At 37.5% G+C, this 23670-nt stretch overlaps 1 protein-coding gene across 6 annotated transcripts in view; it reads right to left on the bottom strand.

The window, feature by feature from the left end:
• LOC106868966 (uncharacterized) overlaps positions 1–23670 on the bottom strand; it is a 184839-nt gene that overhangs the window by 133242 nt on the left and 27927 nt on the right. For 3 of the 6 annotated variants that reach the window (XM_052973866.1, XM_014914443.2, XM_014914444.2), the window contains exon 1: positions 6607–6899. The exons of the other annotated variants lie outside the window; for them this stretch is intronic. The gene's annotated coding sequence lies outside the window, so the exon portion shown is untranslated. Of the gene's footprint in view, positions 1–6606; positions 6900–23670 lie in introns of those variants that run through there. 6 annotated transcript variants of the gene reach the window in all.

The following is a 23670-nucleotide window of genomic DNA, read 5'->3' as shown; positions in this document are numbered from 1 at the left end:
GTACTTATTCTATCAGTCTCTTTTTGCCGAACCGCTAAGTTACGGGGACGTAAACACACCAGCATCGGTTGTCAAGCGATGTTGGGGGGACAAACACAGACACACATACACACAAACATATATATATATATATACATATATACGACAGGCTTCTTTCAGTTTCCGTCTACCAAATCCACTCACAAGGCTTTGGTCGGCCCGAGACTATAGTAGAAACACTTGCCCAAGGTGCCACGCAGTGGGAATGAACCCGGAACCATGTGGTTGGTAAGCAAGCTACTTACCACACAGCCACTCCTGCGCCTGTGTATATATACTTTTAAATTAGCATAAGTTTTTTCTTTAATGTGGACATAAAGGAAAAAATCTTGTTCCTCTAATTTATGTATCGGTTGGAGGTTCTCAAGTGTTTTAATATATCTTGTTGGAATTTAAAAGTAAACCATGGGACACTTAGTAAACCATTAGCATCTGGTTTACATCGAATTACTGTAACGTGGATTATTTCCATTGTGTTTATGAAAAATCTCATGCTTGTGAAAAATGCTAATAATTCAAAAAAAAAAAGAAATTTTTGCATTTTCTTTTAATGCAAAAATTCACCCCTTAGAAAGCAAAAAATCAAAAAATAATTGGCCGATTCCAGGCATTTTCGACCATCAGGAATCCATTGGTGTGACTCCCAGATTGCTATCTTGTAAGGTGTGGATTTGTATAGACGCAACACACACACACACACACACTCAGCTTTACAATATGTACTGATATGCACACACACGCACATACACACACGCTCACACGCACACACACACACGCACTTGTTTGGTTGGTTTTCGTTGATCGAACAGTGTCCACATCAGGCCAACAGAAAACAAATGAATAAAAAAAAAACTTAAGACACAACAATGATAATGTTAATGATGGTGATGATGCTGATAACAATGATCGATGCCGATCCGGGTAATACCAATGATGACAATGACAATGTTATTGACTCTTGTACGGAATGGTTCTTTATTATAGTTGTATTGATGCCAGTATCTGACCAATACTTTGTTATAGACGCCAGTACTTGACTGGTACTTTACCTTACTGACATCAGTACCTGACTAGTACTTTATTTCACTGACTCTTGAAGTTAGAGAGACAAAGGCGACCTTGGCAGGACTCAGAACAGACACAAATACCACACATTTCGTCCCCTGACCTAACAATACTGCCAAACCATTGCCCCTTTACTTCTAAAGTGAAGAAAACTGGATTTCAGAAGCTACTGAATTCCAGTTCCTTTAGTTTCAAAGCAGATGGCAGATAAATCACCCACAAGCTAGGATTCTAGTCTAAAGTAGTTGCTCACCAAATTTAAGCATACTCAGGTACAATAATATATGGTATCATACACCCACAGACAACTCACACAGAAACAAAGGGAAATGTTATGTAGTTGCTTGATCTACTAAAAAAACTTTCAGTGAAATCTATCTCAAAATAGAAATACCAAGTCTGAAAAAATGAAAAATCATCAAGTTGGCCATAGTTAGAACATCTTGATAGTGGGTCAACTGCATAATGGGATGAAACAAGATTTTCAAGATGAAATGGGATTTTTTTAATTCAAAAAAATCTGAGTGATGGTAACATGCATGGATACACAAATACTTTGCAAAGATGAAATTTGCACACAAGACAAATTTCAGTGCTTACCATCACCCAGAGGATAAAATTATAGTGAACTTTGCATTAGACTGAAGTCTGAACCATTTACATTTCATAATAAATGCAGGTGCAGCTGTATAGTGAAGAAACTTGCTTCCTAACCATGTAGTTTTGGGTTCAATCCTACTGTGTAGCACATTTGACAAACATCTAAAACCCTGGACTAACCAATGCCTTGCAAGTGGATTTGATAGATAGAAACAGGAAGAACCCACTGTGTGTGTGTGTGCCCTTAACTTGACATCATGTGATGGTTGTAAATGAGTAATAACTATCATCTGAGATCCAAGAGGACGGAAAAAGCCACTTGGAAGGTCTCCACAACAATGGGAAGATGATCTAGTTAAGCAATTTGGGTCAAAATGGAAGAGAAAGGTGAAAGCAAGGCAGAATTGGAACTGCATTGTGACTAGCAGTGTATGCCAACATCTGATGGTACGGTCAATGCTGCGATACTGTGATCACTGTCATACAAGTGATGTTGTGCATTTCCAGTCTTGTGTAAAAAAGATCTCTGGCTATGAAGGGATAAAAATGACCTTATTTGAAAACAAGTGAAGGTTAGCAACAGGAAGGGCATCTAGTCATAGAATATTTGCCTCAACAAATTCCACCAGACTTATGCAAGCACTGAAAAGTGAATGTTAAATTATGATGATGATGAATACAGCTAATATATTGTGAAGGTGGGGGTTAGTCCAGTTTTACACAACACAAAACAGCTTCACTTTAGGGATGTTTTGCTTTTCACTGTTCATTACACAACAGTTTGCCAATCACAAAAAACTACTGAACATCACTTTTTAAACTTCCATTTTAGGTTCACCTACAACACTTTTTTAATTTTTTTTTTAGATATTCTGAATTTGGTCCAGAAAGGCTGTGTTGTTAAGGAGTTTACTTTGCAACCATAAGGTTTCAGGATCAATCCCACTGTGTGGTATCTTGGGCAAATGTCTTTTACTACAGCCTCAAGCCAACCAATGCCTTGTGAGTGAATTTGGTAGGCAGAAACTATGTAGAATCTCGTTGTATATATGTTTATATTTGTGCATGTATCTCTGCGTTTGAATTTGTTCCCACCACATGACAACTGATGTTGGTTTGTTTTCATCTCTGTAACTTAGTGGTTCAGCAAAAGAAACCAAGAGAATAAAGATTAGATTTTTAAAAAAAGTACTGAGTTCAATTGTTTGACTAATTTTATTCAAATCATTGTCACAGCATGGTCATAGTCCAATGAGAGAAATAAGTAGAAGATAAAAGAAGATTCTTTTAGAAATTTCAAACTTTACAAGTTTCCAAGATAGAAATTTTGAATGAAGGCTTACCAACAGAATTAATAAAGCTAAACAGATAGGTGGATATCATCTGCTATAGTTTCAGGTTGACCAAAGCCAAGTTAGAAATTTAGTCAATCGAAATTGAACGGAAGCTGCTCTACTCTTTTACAAACATTTGGGCTTAGTCTTCAGTTTGAAGATAGGTTCCTCTCTTTCTCCCATCAGTCTTGGAAACTCCTGAAAAAGGTCAAGGGTGCTGCTTTTCTGTCCCTGAATAAGGCTCATTAAGAAACAAATAAATAATTTTATCTCAAAATGAAGATAAAATAAAAATTGTAAAACGAAGAAATTTGGAAGAAGACTTAAGAAAGAAAAGCATGTTACAGATTCAAGCCGGAATTGGTTAGGTTCTGCTTTTCTTTTTGTTCTCAGAAACACGAAAAGTGACTTTATCATAGAGACTAAAATTCTTATGGCATCATTTTAAAAGAATTCTTTCATTTGCATTATATTAATTCTTTGGATTCCAGTGAAAGCAAAATTGGATCAGAAAAAAAAAAGAAAATGTTCCAGCTTGCTAGACATCGTGTTGAATTTTGTGAAAATGAAGAAAAAGGAGAGAAAAAGAAGGGGGAAAGTGGGGGGGCAGGATGGGATAGAGTAAGCAATGTTTGGTGTGTCATTTAGAATTCCAACATAATCATGAAGATTTTTATCAAAGAATTCAAACCTGATTTCCTAAGGTTTGGCACGTCTTAGAATAAATGTGTGATAAAATTTTCCTTGAAGCACTACAGTTAGAACATAGAAACAAAAAAAGGCCATGACCCCTCTCTAAATGAAGCTCCAATTGTAATAAAGACTATTTCAGTAAATTTTTTTAAAAGGGTGTTTTTTGTAGACAAAAACATTTAAATTTTCAGAAAATAAGATATAGAAATGCAATTCTTTTTTAATAAAATTTCTCACTAACAACAAAAAGAAAAGGTAAAGAGAATCATGATAAAGTTGGCATTGATAAAATCATGAAGAAATCCAAAAAGATGAGAGATTTTTAAAAAATGCTTGAACAACATTCACACAAAATGTAAAAGTATAGAAGGGGATAATTAATTAGGATATAATTACAAACAGAAAGGCATGTGTAATATTTCCATTTTATAATGCTGTAAATGTAATTACTTAAATATATACGTGTAGAGAGAGAAAGACTGACTGACTGACACAGTCAAATATACATACAGACAGACAGATGGAGACACATGGCTCAGTGGTTAGGGTGATGTACTCATGAACATAGGATTGTGGTTTTCATTTCTGGAGTGGGCAATGCATTGTGTTCTTGAGCAACACTCATTTCATGTTGCTCCAATTCACCCAGCTGGTAAAAATGAGTAATCCTAAGACAGATTGGCACCCCATCCAGGGGAGTGATATATGTGCCATGGAAACAGAGAAACAGGACTTATGAATCTAGACTGATAGACAGGCAGATATACAGATATTCTGACATGTGCATATGTGTGTGCGCACACACACACACACACACACACACACACACATATATATATATATATATATATATATATATATATATAAAATTTGGAATTTTATCATGGCTGCCGAATAAGTGTCACATATTTTTACAGATAAATTCCTCATTTACATAATATTGAGGTCTCTTTCTTTCTTTTGTTGTCCTTTCTATCTATCTATCTATCTATCTATCTATCTATCTATCTAGAGAGAGAGAGAGAGAGAGAGAGAGAGAGAAAGAGAGAGAGAGAGAGAGACACACACACACACACACAAGCATTTTTAGGACTGGCAAATTATTACCAAAATTATAACCCAAATATGCATAAGGTTAGGGCTCCACTGAATAATTTGCTGAAAAAAGATATGAAATAGAATTGGTCAGAAAATTGCCAAAAGGCATTTGATGAAATTTGTTGTTAGCTCACTTCAATCCCACAGCAGAGATTGCTGTAGCTTCAGACACTTCTGAGTATGGTATAGGAGCAGTAATGCTACATAAATATAAAGATGGTAACATGAAGGCAGTGGCTCATGCCTCACATTCTCTGATATTAGCAGAGAAAAATTACAGTCAAATCAAAAAAGATGCTGTAGTTATTTTTGCTGAGAAAAAATTTCACAGATTTTTGCATGGTAGAAGTTTTCAGCTGCAGACTGATCACTGACTGTTATTATTGATATTTGGGTCAAAAAAAAAAAGGAATCCCTACCTATACTGCTAACAGGTTACAACACTGGACTACAATAATATTATTAAACTATGATTTCAAGATGGAGTATACACCATCCAAGAATTTAGGCCATGCAGATTGTCTAACAAGACTGATTTAAAAAAACATGGAACCATTCGAAGATACTGTGATTGCCACTTTGCAAGCAGAAAATGAATTTTAAAATGTTTTGTGTGACGTCATTCGTGAACTGCCAGTTTTACAAGACATAAAATTGAAATCAGAAGACAATAAATTCAATATAAAAATGTAAGAAACACTGAATGCTAAAGAAAATAAAAGTATGCACAACACAAATGTGAACCATTTCTCATTGTGTGACAATGTGTTGATGTATGCACAAAGAGTCATAATGCCAGCCACACTACAAAAGCGTTTATTAAAGGAATTTTATATTGGTCACCCAGGGATTTCAAGAATGAAATCACTAAGGAAAAGTTATGTATATTGGCCTACAATGGACTGTGACATTGAAGAAATCCTGCAGAGGTTGTGCCCTTGTAACCAAGTCACCACAGGTAAAATTCCAACCATGGCCTAAAACCAACAGTCCATGGACCAGGCTTCATATAGATTTTGCTGGACCAGTATATGGTGCATATTACCTGATTGTAGTAGATAGTTATACTAAGTGGCCAGAAATATGTAAATGTAGAAAACCAACCTCTATGATAACAATAGAATTTCTTCAGTGTCCCAGACACCATAGTATCTGAAAATGGTACACAGTTTACGGCATACAAGTTTTTAAATTTTTGCAAAATGTACGCAGTTGAACACATCTCTACTCCACCATATCACCCAAGATCAAATGGGCGAGCGGAATAGGTCATGGATACATTTAAAAGAGCATTAAAGAAATCAAGAAACAAGCTAGTCAATGACGCAGCATTGACACAATTCTTGAGGGTTTATAGAACAACACCAAACCAAACACTTTAGGCAAGTCGCCTGTGGAACTAATGTTTGCTCGAAAAATTAAGCCAATTTTTGACAGGCTGTTATCAGTAAGAAAAACAAATAGAGAAAATGCTAAATATACAACAAAGTATTTTAATATCAGTGACAAAGTGTTTTTCAAAGTATATAAAAATGGAAGAGAAGGTTGGGAAGCCAGAGTACTAACAAAAAGAATAGGCAAAATGACGTATATGATAAGAGGCGAAAAATGGGAGCACAAATGACATTCAAACCAGTTAAAGAATAGATATACGGAAAAGAGAAACCTCTACCAATTTGACAACTTCAACAACAAAAACAATACAAGACTAACAACCCTTCCTCACCCCAACAAAAACAAAAAGCATGCACTTTTTTTTTTCTTCTTTAAGACTTACATTTAAGGGCAGCCAGTTCTTAGAGAGTAGTGATTCTTTTGATGCAATCCTCAAGTCGTGTAATTTCAAAATGTTAATTGGAAATTAACAGACAAGTTATCAAACACAAGTAGATTATGCGCATGTGTGGGTGGGTGTGTACATAGATTTGTATATCTGTATGTGCATGTATATTCATATATTATATAATATATATTAAGAACTAAAGTGTACTTAGTGTCATATTTCTGAATAAACTGATGTAATACTAGAAATTCTGTTTAAACAACTTGCCCATTGACAAACACTGTGTGTATACACACACACACACAGGGAGGTGTGTACTAGAAGCAGCAGCAGTTACAGTGACAGTGGCGATAATATTCAAATTGCTAAAAAGTTAAACAACTCTATACATACAGACACACATTTAATGTGTGTGTGCGTGTGCGTGTGCGTGCGTGTGTGTATGTGCGTGTTCACCATTATAATTATTATTATCATCATTATCAACAGCAACAATATTCATAGATTTGTATTCCACAACTGGAGGTTTGGAAGTCATTTCTAGGAAACTGAGCAGCCTTGAAAAAGTTCCCTTCCGCTGGCCACCACCACTGCCACGGCAGGAGTAGTAGTAATAGTGGTAAGAAGCACTTATAAGGGTATGTGACAAAATACCCTCATTGCACAATTCAGCTATTTGCATGATAGAATATTTATTGATTTTTAAGGAAGAAACAGTGTGTGCATGTGTATGCATACACACACACACACACACACATATATATATATGCTATGGACCCTCAACTCCTTGATGAAGTTGCAGGAGGTGGGGACATCATGACATATAGCAGGTCCTGGGAATTTCAGACCTGGCAGAGCTCATCTCCACTCCAGGTCTGACCAAAGTCAATTTCTTCTAGGAGAGAAAACAAGAAAGAAAGAGAGGGGAAAATAAACCTCAGTACAAAACTGGTACTTTATAATGTTACCAGCACTAAAGAAGTTGTCTATGTGTGAAGGACTAAAGAATTTTCTCCCACCTGGGTCATTTCTTATTTGGAGTTACTCCCTACCTTGATGGATAGTATTATATGTGACTTGTAGAGTCTACTACATCTCAATATGTTTCAATAATGTAAGGCAGTGAGCTGGCAGAATCAGTAGCATGCTGGACAAAATCCTTAGTGGCATTTCGTCCATCTTTACATTAGGAGTTCTGAGTTCAAATTCCACCAAGGTCAACGTTGCCTTTCATTCTTTCAGGGTTGATAAAATAAGTACCACTTGAGTACTGGGGTCAATTGAATCGACTTCTACCCTCTCCCAAAATTGCGGGCCTTGTGCCAAAATTTGAAACCAATGTGTTTCAATAATGTAGTGGAGGATTGTATGTATGTTTGAGAAATATATGGTAACCTCACAGGTGATGGTGCCACGTAAAAAGCACCCAGTACATTCAATTAAGCAATTGGTGTTAAGAAGGGCATCAAGCTGTAGGAACCATGCCAAAACAGGGTAAAGACTCCATGGGATTGCACCTAAAAAGTTCCCCTCTGAGGCACAAGTCTGGGTAAGGTTGTTTTATGGAAGACCAGCAGTCACCCATGCAAACCAGCCTCCTCTCTCCATGCCACCAATGTTATCCAAGGTACAGAGGTCATAATCTAAGTAGCAGGGCATTGCCAAAAAACATGAGTAGAGAGTGGGGGTGGGGAATGGAGTGACTGGTGAAAACCTGGGTGTATAGAGGGGGTAAGGGACTACTAGATAGCAATGATACAGTGAGCAAGGCTATGAGGACAGGATTGGGGAGTGAGAGAGAAGTATAGCGCATGAAAGAGAAAACATGAAGAGAAGAGATGTAGTTTGGTTTGTTGGGGTAGAGTGTATGAAAAGTTTTATTATGTGTTGGTGAAACACACAGAGCTTTTAGAACTCAGTTTTGCTAATGTGGGTAGGTCTTCTCAAGAACCTCATATCACCAGACATTTTAGTCCATTGTCATTTCCTCTGTAAGGCCAAACATCCTGAGACCGGTCCTCACCACTTCATCCCATGTCTTCCTGAGTCTCCCTCTCCTATGGGTAACATCTACTTTCAGTGATTGGCACTTCTTTACACAATTGTCTTCATTCATACGCATCACATGTACAAACTAATATAGTCTTCCCTCTTGATTCCTCATATGCCCGACTTTTCACTCAACACATTTACACTTCGTCATACAAACACACTGATGTTGCACATCCAACAGAGCATACTGCTTTCATTCCTCTCTAGTCTATGCATGTCTTCTGCATTCAGAGCCTAGGTCTCACTACCATGGAGTATAGCCATTTGTACACAAGCATCATACAATCTTACCTTTCACTCTGAGAGAGAATCCTTTTGTTGTCAACAAAGATAACAGCTCTCTGAACTTCATCTATCCTATTCTTAGTTTAAACATCCTCCAGCATTGCTAATTTGGTCACCTAGATAACAGAAACTATCTGCAACCTCAAGAGAGCCTCCTGGGTATCTGAGAGAGTCTAAGAGAACTAGAACTGAACTGAATTTACAAGGTGTCCAAGGCAGCTTACAACCAGCACCAACTTCAACTCTTCTGTTACAATTTCATTCATATTTAGGATTAATTATAGAAATGGAATCAACCTTGATACTTGACAGGTACTTTATTTTATCAACCCCCATCGCATCAGAAGAATAATCAAAGTTGACCTTGGTAGGATTTGAACTTGGAACACACTATGGTATAACTAAATGTCACCAGCATTTCATCAAATGCTCTACAAATTCTGCCAATTTACTACCTCTGCTCAATGTTGAGATTCAGCCTTTTATCAATTTCTAATGATTGTTCAAAGCACCAACCATTTTATATATTGAATTAATATGTATTAGGAAGTTAATTATTGGAAATGTTCTTCTGCCTGTGGAGACTGCTTCCATTCTAGAGTGACCAACTTTATCGGCAATGTGATATTAATGAATTTGGAGGTGTCTCATACCAACACTAATCAGATTATTAGCATAACTCGATAGTTTGCGGCTCTTCCTTGCAATTGATGAGGTTTTAAAGCTTGTTTGTGTCTGTTACAATTTATTGCATCGCATTAAACTACTCACACATGCACACACTTACTCACATACATATATACACACATACACTATCACAATCACAACTTCATGTCAATGAATATATCTAGTACACATACATCTGCTGCATATAGCAAATCCCCCAAACCTAGATTCTCCACTCCTTACACAATAAAACCCTCATCATATGCCCCAAGAAATGATCCTTTGCTTAGTTACTTAACCAGCTAGAAATAGCAACCAAATCTCCCTCTCAAATCACAGCTTGCTGTTTTAAAAAAAACACACTGTATAATGTATAGAGGTATAGCATATCTGAATAAAAGATGGGATGGTCACAATTGGAATATCATAGCTCATCTTGACCAAGGCTGGCATAAGATTATCCAACAAGAGAAAATAATAGGATCTTATGTAACATCCAGGGAAAACAATACTAGATGGTCACAGTTGGAATGTCTTTAATCACAGGTCTACTGGATTTGAACTGACCTGGAACTAATTATTGCTACCACCACCATCTTCCTCCTGATATTTTACCACAATTACCATTGCAATAGAGAATGGCACAGCAATTAATATGGTTCCACCATTTTAACAGCAACGATGATTTTCATGTCTGTAACTGTACATGGTTTGTCCATTATCTCCATAGAAACCTATCCATCAGCACTGTGTGTGTGTGCGTGTGTGTGTGTGCGTGTACGTGTGTGTGTGTTGCTTCCAACACCAACAATTCAAACACATAAATATATGTGTGTGTTATTTTCCATCAGAGCTCTCATAAATAATGAGCTATCATAAATATGGTGCTGTTACTTTTTATTTCTTACATAAACTGGACTTAAGCTGATACATTTGTTATTTTAGATATGTTGTACTGAGTATCCATTCAGTTGCTAGCATTTAAAACAGGCCTCTAGACTAAAGACAACCTCTCCTGCTCCTCTCTCACTAGTCTCACAGACCATAATAAGGGCCAGTGGTGCTGCTCTGCCAAATCCAAATATGACATTAAAAACAAAAATACTATACAAAACTGGCCTTCGTGCAGGTGACACGTAAAAGCACCTACTACACTCTCAGAGTGGTTGGCATTAGGAAGGGCATCCAGCTGTAGAAACTCTGCCAAATTTAGATTGGAGCCTGGTGTTGCCATCCGGTTTCATCAGTCCTCAGTCAAGTCGTCCAACCCATGCTAGCATGGAAAGCGGACGTTAGACGATGATGATGATGATGATGATGATGATGATGAAAACCTATGGTAGTTTTAGAATTGGGACACTATATGGGTGTCTCCGGTTGTAAAAAGCAAAAAGGTTGGCAAAAGCAAGGGTATCTAGTTGTGAAACACTGCCTCGGAACCCATACCAGCACTGAAAACTGGATGTATGACGATGATAATTGGCGGGGGTATGTGCGCACTTTAACTCGTTAGCATTCAGATTATTATGTCAAATATAATGCTTATTTATTCAATTGTTTTGTATAAATCATGCATCACCTCAAAGCTATGAGATTTTGATGTTGTGATTGTTTCTTTTTAGATAGACATTGTAGGGTGGGTGTGAGAGACCAGATCTGGCTGGTCTTGAGCATAAAACAGGTAGAATATTTTGGCTGGACATGGCCAGTTTAAATGTTAAAGACTTAATTCGGTGGGAAAACTATTAAGAGATTAAGGTAACAGATTCATCAACATTCTAAATACTTTCATTGGGCTGCAAACAGACTTGCATATACATACAAACACACAACAAGCATTCAGGTTAGGCCTCCAGTTTGATAATAGCATCACACCTTTCCACCTACCATGGAATCTTGAGAAGGGTCTTAGACATTATTCATCCTCCTCACTAACCCTTTTGATACCAATCTGCCTGAGACTGCTCCAAGTTCCATAACATAAACTTACTCTTTTTAAAGTGGTCTAAATTATAATCTTCCACCGAAATTTTATGTTATTTTGTTTCAGCCCCTAGCTTAATAATGAGAAAGTTATTTTACTAAATACTTCATTATTCTAAAAATGAATTGAAACAAAGGCAGTATATGTTAACAGAAATATGGTAACAAAAGGATTAGTGGAAATTTTTTTCAAAATCCTTCATTAATTTTTCTTGTGGTCTTTCTGTGTTTGTGTCAAAGCAAGAAGGCAATGTTATTGAAAGAAACCATAAATTCTTGCCAGGTAAATGAAATTAGAAGAAACCACAAATGAAACCACAAATGAAACTAAAAGACCTGCAAGGAAGAGAAATAGCAACCACAAATCACACTTTCTCAGCTTAGAAAAAAACAGGACATGTTGAATAATATATTCCTAGATACACTATTGTCTGAATAATACAAAACAAACAGATGGACCATAACTAGGATACCTTTGATCATAGGTCTGTTGGATCAGAGATGATCCAGAGTAATGTGGGCACTTGACCTACTAGAAACAGCAGCCAAATCTTCACTTACTGTTTTAGAGAAGAAGGAATATTAGATAAGGCAGTTCTAAATATGCTGGTTTTGAAAATAAGAGAAAACAATAGAATAGGCTAGAGCACACTTTATCATAGGCTGGATCTACCAGTATGACCTAGGGCTAAACAACAATAACAACATCACACTCATACAAACTAAGCATCTACATGGTTGCTTGATCTGCCAGAAATAGCTGCCAATTCACCACCCAAATCACAAGCTTATCTACTGTCTTGTAAAGAAAGGAAGGATACATTGAATGTTGCAGTCCTAGACAAACTATTTCAGAAAGTAAAACAAAAAAACAAGATGGTCAGGTTTAGAAACACTTCTATTACAGGTTTGGTTGATCAGAGCCAACCTAAGACTACACAACAACATTATCATTAGAACAATGTTAAGGTGGAGAGCCGGCAGAGTCATTAGCACGACAGGTGAAATGCTTCGCAGTTTTTCATCTGTCTTCACGTTCTGGGTTGAAATTACGCCAAGGTTGACTTTGCCTTTCATCCCTTTGGCGTCAAGAAGTGACTAGGGTCAACGTAAGTGACTACACCTTCCCTCAAAATTCAGGCCTTGTTATTCTACAAAGCAGGGCTGACCTAGGGCTGTTCGACAACAATACATGCCACTGAGTCTTTCATAATGAATTCAACAAATAACTCTGAGGAATGTTTACTGTTTAATTAGGTGTGCACAGTGTTGTGTTTAGTGCATTTGACTTAATTTTTGTCATTCTTTACAACTGTGTTCTCTAATTTCATCTATGATCTCTATTTGTTCTGGGTCTTCTAATTTCATGATGTTTTTCGGATTTTTTTTTTGTGGTGGTGGTGGTGGTAGTAGGATCGGTTGCCATTTCTAGAAGATCAAGCAAACCATGCTATGGCTCCTTCACTGGCTTATATGACAGTGTGATGATGATGCTTTTCAACTCCAGGTCAATCCTGATAGGTCAGATTTATCAAGTGTTCAAGCCATAACAATCCCAGTGTAACTAGGAGTATTTTATCTAATAAGCCCTTCCTTTTTAAAACAGATGTGGCTGCTATTTCTAGCAGACCAAGCACCCACACAGACCCAAGTCAACCCTAAGCCTGCAGAGATATTATCAAATGGGCAGGTAGACAGATGGCTAAAGAACAGATAAAGATACATTGATAGAGAGAGACAGAGAGAGAGAAAGATGGTGGTGGTGAAAATGTGTCAGGGAGGACCCTCAAGTTACAGGAGAGGTACAGAAGATTAGAGAGGTTGCAAGGAGAGATTTGTTGAGACACATGGTAAGCAAGGGTATAATCATCATCATCATTATCATCATTTAATATTGCATTTTCCATGCTGACATAACTGCATGAAGCTCCAGTGCCTGCTTTGACGTGGTTTCTGTGGCTGGATGCCCTTAATGCCAACCATCCCAGACACTGGAGCTTCAGGCACAGCACTGTGTCGAGCTCCAGTGCTTGCTTTGACATGCACTAATGAGGTTGCCATGAAACTTTAAAAAACAAATAGGCAGGCAGGCAGGCAGGCAGACGTACATCCAGTTTAACCTATCTCAATTTGAATATTTTTCACCTTCCACTTTATTACTGAGCTCTGTTATGTCAGTAAAGACCGATTCTTTGGATACTCCAGGGTGTTGTTATGTTCTTGTATTCTTGGTAAATAAACAGCTTTTAAATTCTCTTCTGCATTCACCACCACCAACAACACTATCACCACCACCTTTCTAGAAGTGGAGGTCTTGCAAGAAGGAGTTTAAAACACTTCTTTTTTTTCTTCTTTTTTTTTTCTTTATTGGTAAAACATGATGGAAAGAGACAACTCAAAAGTGAGAGGTGTCAATAGGCTGAACCGAACATTTATCTTTGACATATATTTAATGTCACCTTGTAAAAATAGAAAACAGACATTCACCCCACCTCACTCACTACTCCACTACCACCACTATATTCTTCTTTGCACCAGAACTGTAACAACTGGCTCTCACCGCCAGCAACACCACCATGTCACTACGAAGTAGGGGAGGTGGCTTCGATGATTACTTGAGCTGTTAGAAATAGCAGTCAAATCACCCCTCTTCTCCTGCCCACTATCATTTTCAAAAAGAAACACTTTGAATATGGTATTCATGGGTTCTCTCCACTCGGTATATTGGTAAGACAGTGGTAGTCAGGGCTGAAATGGTTTTGATCACAGGTCTGTTAGATCAGAACTGAGCAGGGGCTAAACAACAACAACCACCATCACAACCACTGCCACAACCACCACTATCACCACCACCCACTCCTGCTCCACTGTTGACTTTTATAACTGTGACTAGAATACAGAATAAAGTAAGTCTGAGGGGGGGAGTGGATGTATGTATGCCTGGTAATAGTGGTGGTGGAGTTTTGAGAATAACATGACTGTGAGGATTCCTTAATTATTGGCTGAACTTTGATAATGTCCCAGTTGACCGGTGAAGGAGGGGCTCTCTTCCACCACTCAACAGCATCATCATCACATCACATAGGCACACAAGCCTCTACATAGTGGCTTCTTGTGCTACAAATAGCAGCTAATTCTCTCTCAATCATTTTATTGGTTTAAAAACAGGATATGTTGGGTAATGTAGTCCTAGATACATTATGCCTGAATAAAACAAAACAAAAAAACATGATCATGACAAGGACTCCTCTGTCTATTTATGCCTATTCAGGTATGGTGTGTGGTAAATAGCTTGCTCCCAACTACATGGTTCTGGGTTCAGTCCCACTGCATGGCACCATGGGCAAGTGTCTCCTATTATAGCCTCGGGCCAACCAAAGCCCTGTAAGTGGATTTGGTAGACAGAAACTGAAAGAAGCCAGTTGAGTGGGAGGGATGTCTCCCACCACTGCTTCACAGTTGATGTTGGCGTGTTAATGTCTCCATAACTTAATGTGTCTGTAACTCAGCAAAAAAGACTAATAGAATAGGTACTAGGTTTCAAAATATAAGTCCTGGAGTTGATTTGTTCAACAAAAACCCATCAAGGCAGTACTCCAGTATGGCCATAGTCAAATAACTAAAACACACACAAAAAATCCATATATATCTACCAACCCATCTATCTGTTTATCTATCTATCTATGCCTGTTCTCTAGCTACATAGCTATCCATTAACCCTCTTGGGACACCCAGACAAATTCATCAACTCAAGTGATACAAGCTGAAAGGACTTTGACGCTGATCCATCGGCCCAATGGAAGAAATGTTGTAAATGGTTGGTTTGAAGTGTAATAGCTGATCAGAGATCACCTTTCAGTAGAAGTATCTCAATAGAAAAAAAAAAAAAACTTTGGTCCTTTTGGTTACACATACCCAAATATCATGTATCTCAAAAGGGTTAACTGTTACAGTTCTTCATCTGCTAACTCTTCTATCTAACTATCTATTTACCTACAGATATGTACACATACACATCTATCTATTTGCATCTGTCTATCCTCTACCAACTAGCTATATGACATTAAAAATAAAAATATCTTAACCGGTTTGACACTACATCTATTCTGAGACTACGTCTGGGTCTAGGATACAGACTTCAAGTCTTGAAGTGACCTAAATTAAAACCTTCCAACAAAAATTTAATTTCATATTATGTTCCAAATACTAGATTCATAATGACCAAAGTAACTTACTAAACTCTTCATTCTTTTCAAAATAAATTTAAACAAAGCACGATATTTTCAACAGAAATATGGTAACAAAAAGGTTAAAACAAAAACAGCAAATGAAACAAAAGAAAAGAATTAATAAATAGCAGAAATATTCAGAAAGTAGTTCATCACTATTAATTAGATTACTAATTATTCTAACATTGTGGGAAGAATACATATCTATATATGGACACTGAATAGATAATAGATCAGAAGCAAACACAAGACACATTTAGTGATTTTGTTAACTTTAAGCAAAACAACAAAATGGAGAATTTCAGTTTGTTTAACAAAATTTTGTATTTCCTTTTATGAAAAGTGGTAAAATTTATTTCTATATACTAGCTTTTATATATTAACACACATATGCATACATATATGTATGGCATCATCATCATCATCATAGCTACACAGATATACATAAATGTATATCATCATTATAGTTGTCACTGTTGTCTACTTTTTCATGCTTATATGGGTCACATGAGGTTTGTTCCAAGCAAGGCAATATATCCCCTTAGCCAGATGAGTTTTTCAAGGAAGACTGAAAACAAACAACATTGCTTGTATAACAGCAATGCTCATTTACAACCACCATGTGATGTCAAGAGAAGAAAACACACACACACATATGTGAATGACAAGCTTCTTTCAAGACTTTGGTTGACCTAGGGTTATAGATATTTCCCCAAGATGCTGTGTAGTGGGACTGAATCCAAAACCATGTGGCTGCGAAGCAAGCTTCTTAACCACAGAACCATGCATGCACCTATATATAATCATTGTTTCAATGTCCATTTTTCCATACCTGCATGGGTTGGACAGAATTTATTGAGACAAATTTTCTATGGCCAGATACATCCTTCCTGTTGCCAACACTCATTTGTTTTCAGGTAAGGTAACATTTCACTTTGGCCAGACATGTTTTCTTGGAACATTTCAAACAATGCTTATATGACTGTAACATATATATATATATCTTGTGTGGGGCCGTCGTAGGATTTTCGAGCAAGATTGTTGCTGGTGCCCCTGGACTGGCTCTTGTGCGGGTGACACGAGGTTTTTTCGAGCAAGATGAGCGTGGCCGTTGCCAGTACCGCCTGACTGGCCTTCGTGCGGGTGACACGTAAAAGTACCGACTACACTCTCTGAGTGGTTGGCGTTAGGAAGGGCATCCAGCTATAGAAACTCTGCCAAATCAGATTGGAGCCTGGTGTAGCCATCCGGTTTCACCAGTCCTCAGTCAAATCGTCCAACCCATGCTAGCATGGAAAGCGGACGTTAAACGACGACGACGACGACGACTACACACACACACATACATACACACACAGAGTGGAACCTCAATTTATGAATTTAATTCGTTCTTGAAGGATGTTCATCATCCAAGCTGTTTGAAACCAATTTGTTTGTGAAGAGAGGTGTTTCTAAACTGAAGTTCAACTATATGTGTATATGTGTGTGTATACACACACATCTATCTACCTAATTATACATAAACACACGTAAATATACACATATGCACATGAACGCACGTGTGTGTGTGTATGCATATATGCCTATACTTGATTTGCTCTAAAGTTATCTTTAACCCATATTGAAGCAGCACATGGCTTTGAGGAAGCTATAAGATGTTGCATAAGCAAACAGCTTTGACTGCACTACTACTTATAGCAGAAACAACTGTAAGCTAATGAAATTGATTATGTAACTCCTGTTGTCTTATCATTCACTAATTACACACCGTACTCTCCTGACACTTTACTCTAAAGCACAAAGTATATTGAGTTCTAACAACTGGTTATTAGTTTCACAATGCATAAGCAAAATCATTACACACACACACATACACACACAAACACACAACAGCTAATAAAAACACACTACACTTTGATCTTAACCAAAAGACTAGAATAAGTGCATGTCCGTGTGTGTGAGTGCATGTGTGAGTGCATAGGTTTGTGTGTGAATGTATGAATGTGAGCATGCATGTCGAATGAAGCGTCTGTCAAGTATGAATAGGTATCAGAGGAATGAGGTGGAGGCGATGGGATGCATGTGTACACATCTAAGTGCATGAGTGAGTGCACAAATGAAAGGTTCCTGTCAAAGGTGAGTGTTTGAAAGCAAAAGGTCTCTTAAGTGTATATGTGTAGGTGTGAGGGTGTGTGTGCTCTCATGTACATATAAAAGACATCTATAAAGAAGTGCTTTGTTGTGTAACAACAGCAGCAACAACAATAATTATTAGATTGAGTACAAAGAGCAGATGTTTGAACCGAGAGTTAACTAACAATATAGCAGAGCCAAAGAGGGGTGTATGCATGTATAATAAAGAGAGAGAGAGTGGGGAGGGAGGAAAGATAGAGAGGTAATAACCAGCTGAAATTTCCACAACATGGCTTCTCCGGGTTTGTTTTTTTTACTTCAATAGGGAATTATATTTGAAGTGGATGTGATGAGAGGAAGGAAGAGGGAGAAAGAATCAAATAATTGAAAATAACAAAAAAAAAAAAAACATTAAAAATACATAAAAATGTTTACAAATGTTTTAAAAATTCAGCAAGCAGACCCTACTATAATAATAATAATCATTTCTACGATAGACACAAGGCCTGGATTTTAGTGGAGAGGGGGACAATCAATCACATCGAACACAGTACTTGACTGGTACTTAATTTATTGACCCTGAAAGGATGAAAGGCAAAGTTGACCTCGGCAGAATTTGAACTCAGAACGTAGCGACGAGTGAAATACCACAAGGCATTTCATCCCGTGCGCTAACGATTCTGCCAGCTTGCCACCTTTAAGCAATAATAATAATAATAATCCTTTCTAATTTTTCCACTTGGTCAGCAATTTTGAAAAGAGGGAGGAGTCAATTATATTGACTCCCAGAACTTGACTGGTACTTTAATTTATCAACCCTGAAATGAAAGGTAAAGCTGACCTGGATGAAATTTGAACTCAGAACATAAAGAAGTGGAAGAAATGCCACTAAGCACTTTTGCCTGACACTTTAACAATTTAACTCACTGCCTTAATAATAATGATAGGCACATAAAAAGCACCCAGCACACTTTGTTAAATGGTCGGCATTAGGATGGGCATCCAGCCATAGAACCCATGCCATAACAGAGTTGGAGTCTGGACAGATCCCTGCTAGCCAGCTCCATGTCAAGCCATCCAACCCATGCCAGCATGGAAAGTGGACATTAAACATTAATCCTTTCTACCATAGGCACAAAGCCTGACATTTTTGAGGTGGGAAAAGGCGAGCAGATTACACTGACCCCAGTGCTTAGCTAATACTTATTCTAATTTGGGTATAATTTTGAGGGGAGGGGGCACATTGATTACATTGACCTCCAATACTTGACAAGTACCGTATTTTATTAACCCTGAGAGGATGAAATGCAAAGTTAACTATAATGGGATTTGAACTCAAAGGGTAAAGAGCCGAAAGAAATGCCAATAAGCATTTTGTCCAATGCGCTAATGATTCAACTACTTTTCCACCTTTAATAATACTAATAATAATCCTTTCATTTTTATCTACCATAAGGGCCCATTCATTCATGCAATGATATATGAGGAAAATGGTTTACAAAACATGTAGGGATGTCCAAACAGCAACATATTTTAATACCTCACCACAAGGAGTAGAAACCAGAAGATGTTCAGATAAGCAGCCTTGTTTTCCAACCTAGTACACATCTAAAACCCCTTTTTCAGTGCAAATAATTATTATAATTACTTTATTATTTCATTTCATTGTCTATGTAAAGACAGTTTCATCTTCCATGCCATATGTTTACAGAAAAAACTTATGATCCCTTCACTCAATCCAACTCTCTCTCTTTCTCCTTCATGTTCATTTATTATTGTCAATTATTCATTCATTTATCTAATTTTGTCACAGTTTGGCTGAACGAAAACTGTTGGTTATAGCTCTAGTTAATAATTCAAATGCCCAATTCTATCTCATTATTATCATTAATATTCTCTCACTCTGGCAACCTAAGTTTTTGCTGTTTCACGGTACCCAATTCTATCTCATTATCAGAATTACTATTCTTTCACTCCGCGAGTAGCAATGTTAAACCCATTTGTTCAATTATGTTACCCTAAATCCCAAAATTCTGTCTCTTTGTGTTCTGCATTCGACTAGCCGAACTCTGGTCCCTCTCTCTCTCTCTCTCTCTCTTTCTCTCTCTCTCTCTCTCTCTCTCTCTCTGTTTCATTAACCACTTGCTTCTCCTAACACTTTACCTCTGCTCACCCACCCCACCCTATACAAATTAGCTCATTCAGATTCCCCTACCTCATATTTTAATACTTTGCCACATGGAGTAGAAACCAGATGTTCAGATAAGCAGACTTGTTTTCCAACCTAGCACATATCTAAAACCTCTTTTTCAGCGCAAATAATTATCATAATTACTTTATTATTTCATTTCATTATCTATCTATGTAAAGACAGTTTCGTCTTCCATGCCATATGTTTACAGAAAAAACTTATGATCCCTTCACTCAATCCAACTCTCTCTCTTTCTCCTTCTCTTTCATGTTCATTTATTATTGTCATTTATTCATTCATTTATCTAATTTTGTCACAGTTTGGCTGAACAAAAACTGTTGGTTATAGCTCTAGTTAATAATTCAAATGCCCAATTCTATCTCATTATTAACATTTATATTCTCTCACACTAGCAGCCTGAGTTTTTGCTGTTTTGCAGTGCGCCTGCCTTTCCCACCCCCACCACCTGTAGCGGAAGTGTCTATCATCTGACCTCTATCTGATGTCTCTCCCATGAACACCTCCAAAGGCTCAATGTTTCCCCATCCCTACTTAGGGTTTATCTCCTATGTAATGTAGTGATCATGTAGCACATAAAATGCTGGTGTAGTGTATGCAGGTTGAAGGCTATTGCATGTTTATGAGTTCTGCCAAATGTGAGCTTTCTTTACAGGTACATGATGCTGCTGTCCCCCTTCCCATGGTCTCGTGGGCCCACACCTCCCACACCCTCAGAGTTGGCACACTCAACGTGGGCACACTGAAAGATAGGTCTGGTGAGATTGTTGAGATGCTTGAAGAGAGATGTGTAGATTTGTGCTGCATCCAAGAAGTAAGGTAGAGAGGAAGTTCTGCTAGGTTCCTCACAGGCAAAGAACATAGGTATAAGATGAGGTGGTAAAGCACAACTTCGAATGTTGGGCCTCACAGGGGCAATGACAAGTGACCGAGACCTTTGAAGATATGCTGTGCTTGAGAAGACCCAGCAAGCCAAGTGAAACCATAACCATGGCCTATGCCAGTGCAGCATAACCGGCTCCTTTAAAAGTACCCTTCACTCATTGGGCTATAAACTGCACTTGCGAAGACCTATTGAGGCAAGTGAAGCCAATGTTGTGACCGATGCCAGTACCGCCTGACTGGCTCCCATGCTGGTGGCACGTAAAATGCACCATTCAAGCGTGGTCGATGCCAGTACCACCTGACTGGCCCCCATGTTGGTGACACGTAAAAAGCACCCACTACACTATTGGAGCAGTTAGCATTAGGAAGGGCATTCAGCTGTAGAAACTTTGCCAGATCAGATTGGAGCCTGGTGCAGCCTTCTGGCTTGCCAGCCCTCAGTCAAACTGTCCAACCCATGCCAGCATGGAAAGTGGACGTTAAATGACGATGATGATGATCATGAATCAATATTAACAAAGTTTGCACTAAAAAGAATCACCCCCACTTATTTCTCTGATGGTGCCTTATACAATGCACCACACACACACACACACACACAAAAAAAAAAGAGAATGAGAAACAAAGATGACCTCAGTGGGTTTTGAACTCAGATTACAGAGCATTAGGATGTTATTTATCGTCATTATCATTGTTTCCATTGTTCTATCAGCAGATGCTTTTATTTGTTTCTTATTTTTGTTTATTTCCACGATGACACGAGTTGAAGAAATGGTAACAAGACCAACTGCACATCACTCCAGTAAGAAATACTGCAAGTGCTTTAACTATTTTTGTTTCTATTGTTTTAGACTTGGCTTCTACATTCCAAATTGGAAGTGGTTCACCATTTATGTACAAAGAATATAGATGGAAGCAAAGAAAGGGGAGAAACAAACAAAAATGTCATGAAATAAAAGAACAAATATAGAAAACAAAATTCTGTTGGTGTTTTATTTATATATTAATTTTGTCTATTTATCTATTTATTTGCTCGTTTGTTTATTTTGGTAAAAGTAACAATTGGGAAAGTCAGAAAATCAAGCTATGTTAAACATTTCAGAGAATTTATTGTGTTGATGGTAATTTATTGCAGTTGTATACAAAGAACCACCTTTTGCAACACAAACATTCCAAAATTCTCATAGCATTCATTTACATTTCAGAAAAAAAATGGCAGTGATGGTAGAAAATACACACACATATGTATACACACACATATATACATACATACATACACACACACACATATATACACCCACCCACACACACATACATATACACCCACCCACCCACACACACAAATTTTTCTACTCCACTTAACCCCCCTCTCTCCCTATATATATATATATATATATGAGAGAGAGAGAGAGAGAGAGAAAAAGAGAGGGAGTTAAATAGAGTAGAAAAAATTTAAATAAGCTTGCTATATATATTGAAATAGAAACCCAAGAGAATAACGAAAAAGTAATTGTTTTTATTAGTGCAAGTTTTCTATTTATTAATCCTTTAAACATTAAGTTAGATTAATGGAAATTATGAAATGAAATAAATTAATCTTTTCAAAACGACAGGACTAAAACAAGAACAAGTCTCTCCCCCCCAAAAAAAACAGTAGAGAAAGAATGACTGTGTGTAGCGGAGCATATTGAAGAAATATAAATATCGGTGAACAATTTGGATTTAAAATTTGAATGGATAAAGAAAGAAAGAAAAAAAGTGTTTGAATCTAAGGAAAATGTTGATGTGGGGGAGCGAGATAGTGACAGTTAAAGAAGCTAATGGGGAGTGAAGATATATCATCATTATCACCACCATCATCACTCATAGTGGTTAACTTTGTGAGGTCTAACCCAACACAAGGAACTTCAAAAGCTCCATGTTTCTATGATAGTTTTGTTTCTTTAATCTTGTTGTTTTATTTATTAATTTGTTTCATTATTATCATCATTATTATACAAGGTAGCAAGCTGGCAGAACTGTTAGCACGAAGCAAAATACTTAGTGGCATTTTATCTGTCTTCACATTCGGAGTTCAAATTCTACCAAGGTCCACTTTGCCATTCAAACATTTTGGGGTCAATGAAATAAGTACCAGTTGAACACTGGGGTTGATGTAATCAGCTTACCCACCCACCCCCAAAATTGCTGGCCTTGTGCCAAAATTTGAAATCATTATTATTATTATTATTATTACTATTAGGATTATTACTATCAGAACTAGAGGAGAAGTTTCAGGTGTGGAAGCAAGGTCTAGAATTGAAGGGCCTTAGAGTCAACCTAGCTAAAACCAAAATCCTAATAAGTAGGAAGGTAGATAAAACACAAACCCCTTCAGGTAGATGGCCCTGCTCAGTATGTAGAAAAGGAGTAGGTAGTAACTCTATAAGATGTACCCGGTGCAAGCTATGGACACATAAGAGGTGCAGCAACATCAAAGGCAGGTTAACTAGCAAGTTAGTTTTTGTTTGTGGCAGATGCTCAGGTGCAATAAAGACTGCAAACAAACAGGAAACAACTTCTATCTCATTCCAGGGTGAAAAACTAGAGGTAGTCGATAGCTTCCGCTATCTGGGC

The sequence above is a fragment of the Octopus bimaculoides genome, chromosome 17, assembly GCF_001194135.2.
Source record: "Octopus bimaculoides isolate UCB-OBI-ISO-001 chromosome 17, ASM119413v2, whole genome shotgun sequence".
Lineage (NCBI taxonomy): Eukaryota > Metazoa > Mollusca > Cephalopoda > Octopoda > Octopodidae > Octopus > Octopus bimaculoides.
This window is presented reverse-complemented; position numbering and strand designations above follow the sequence as displayed.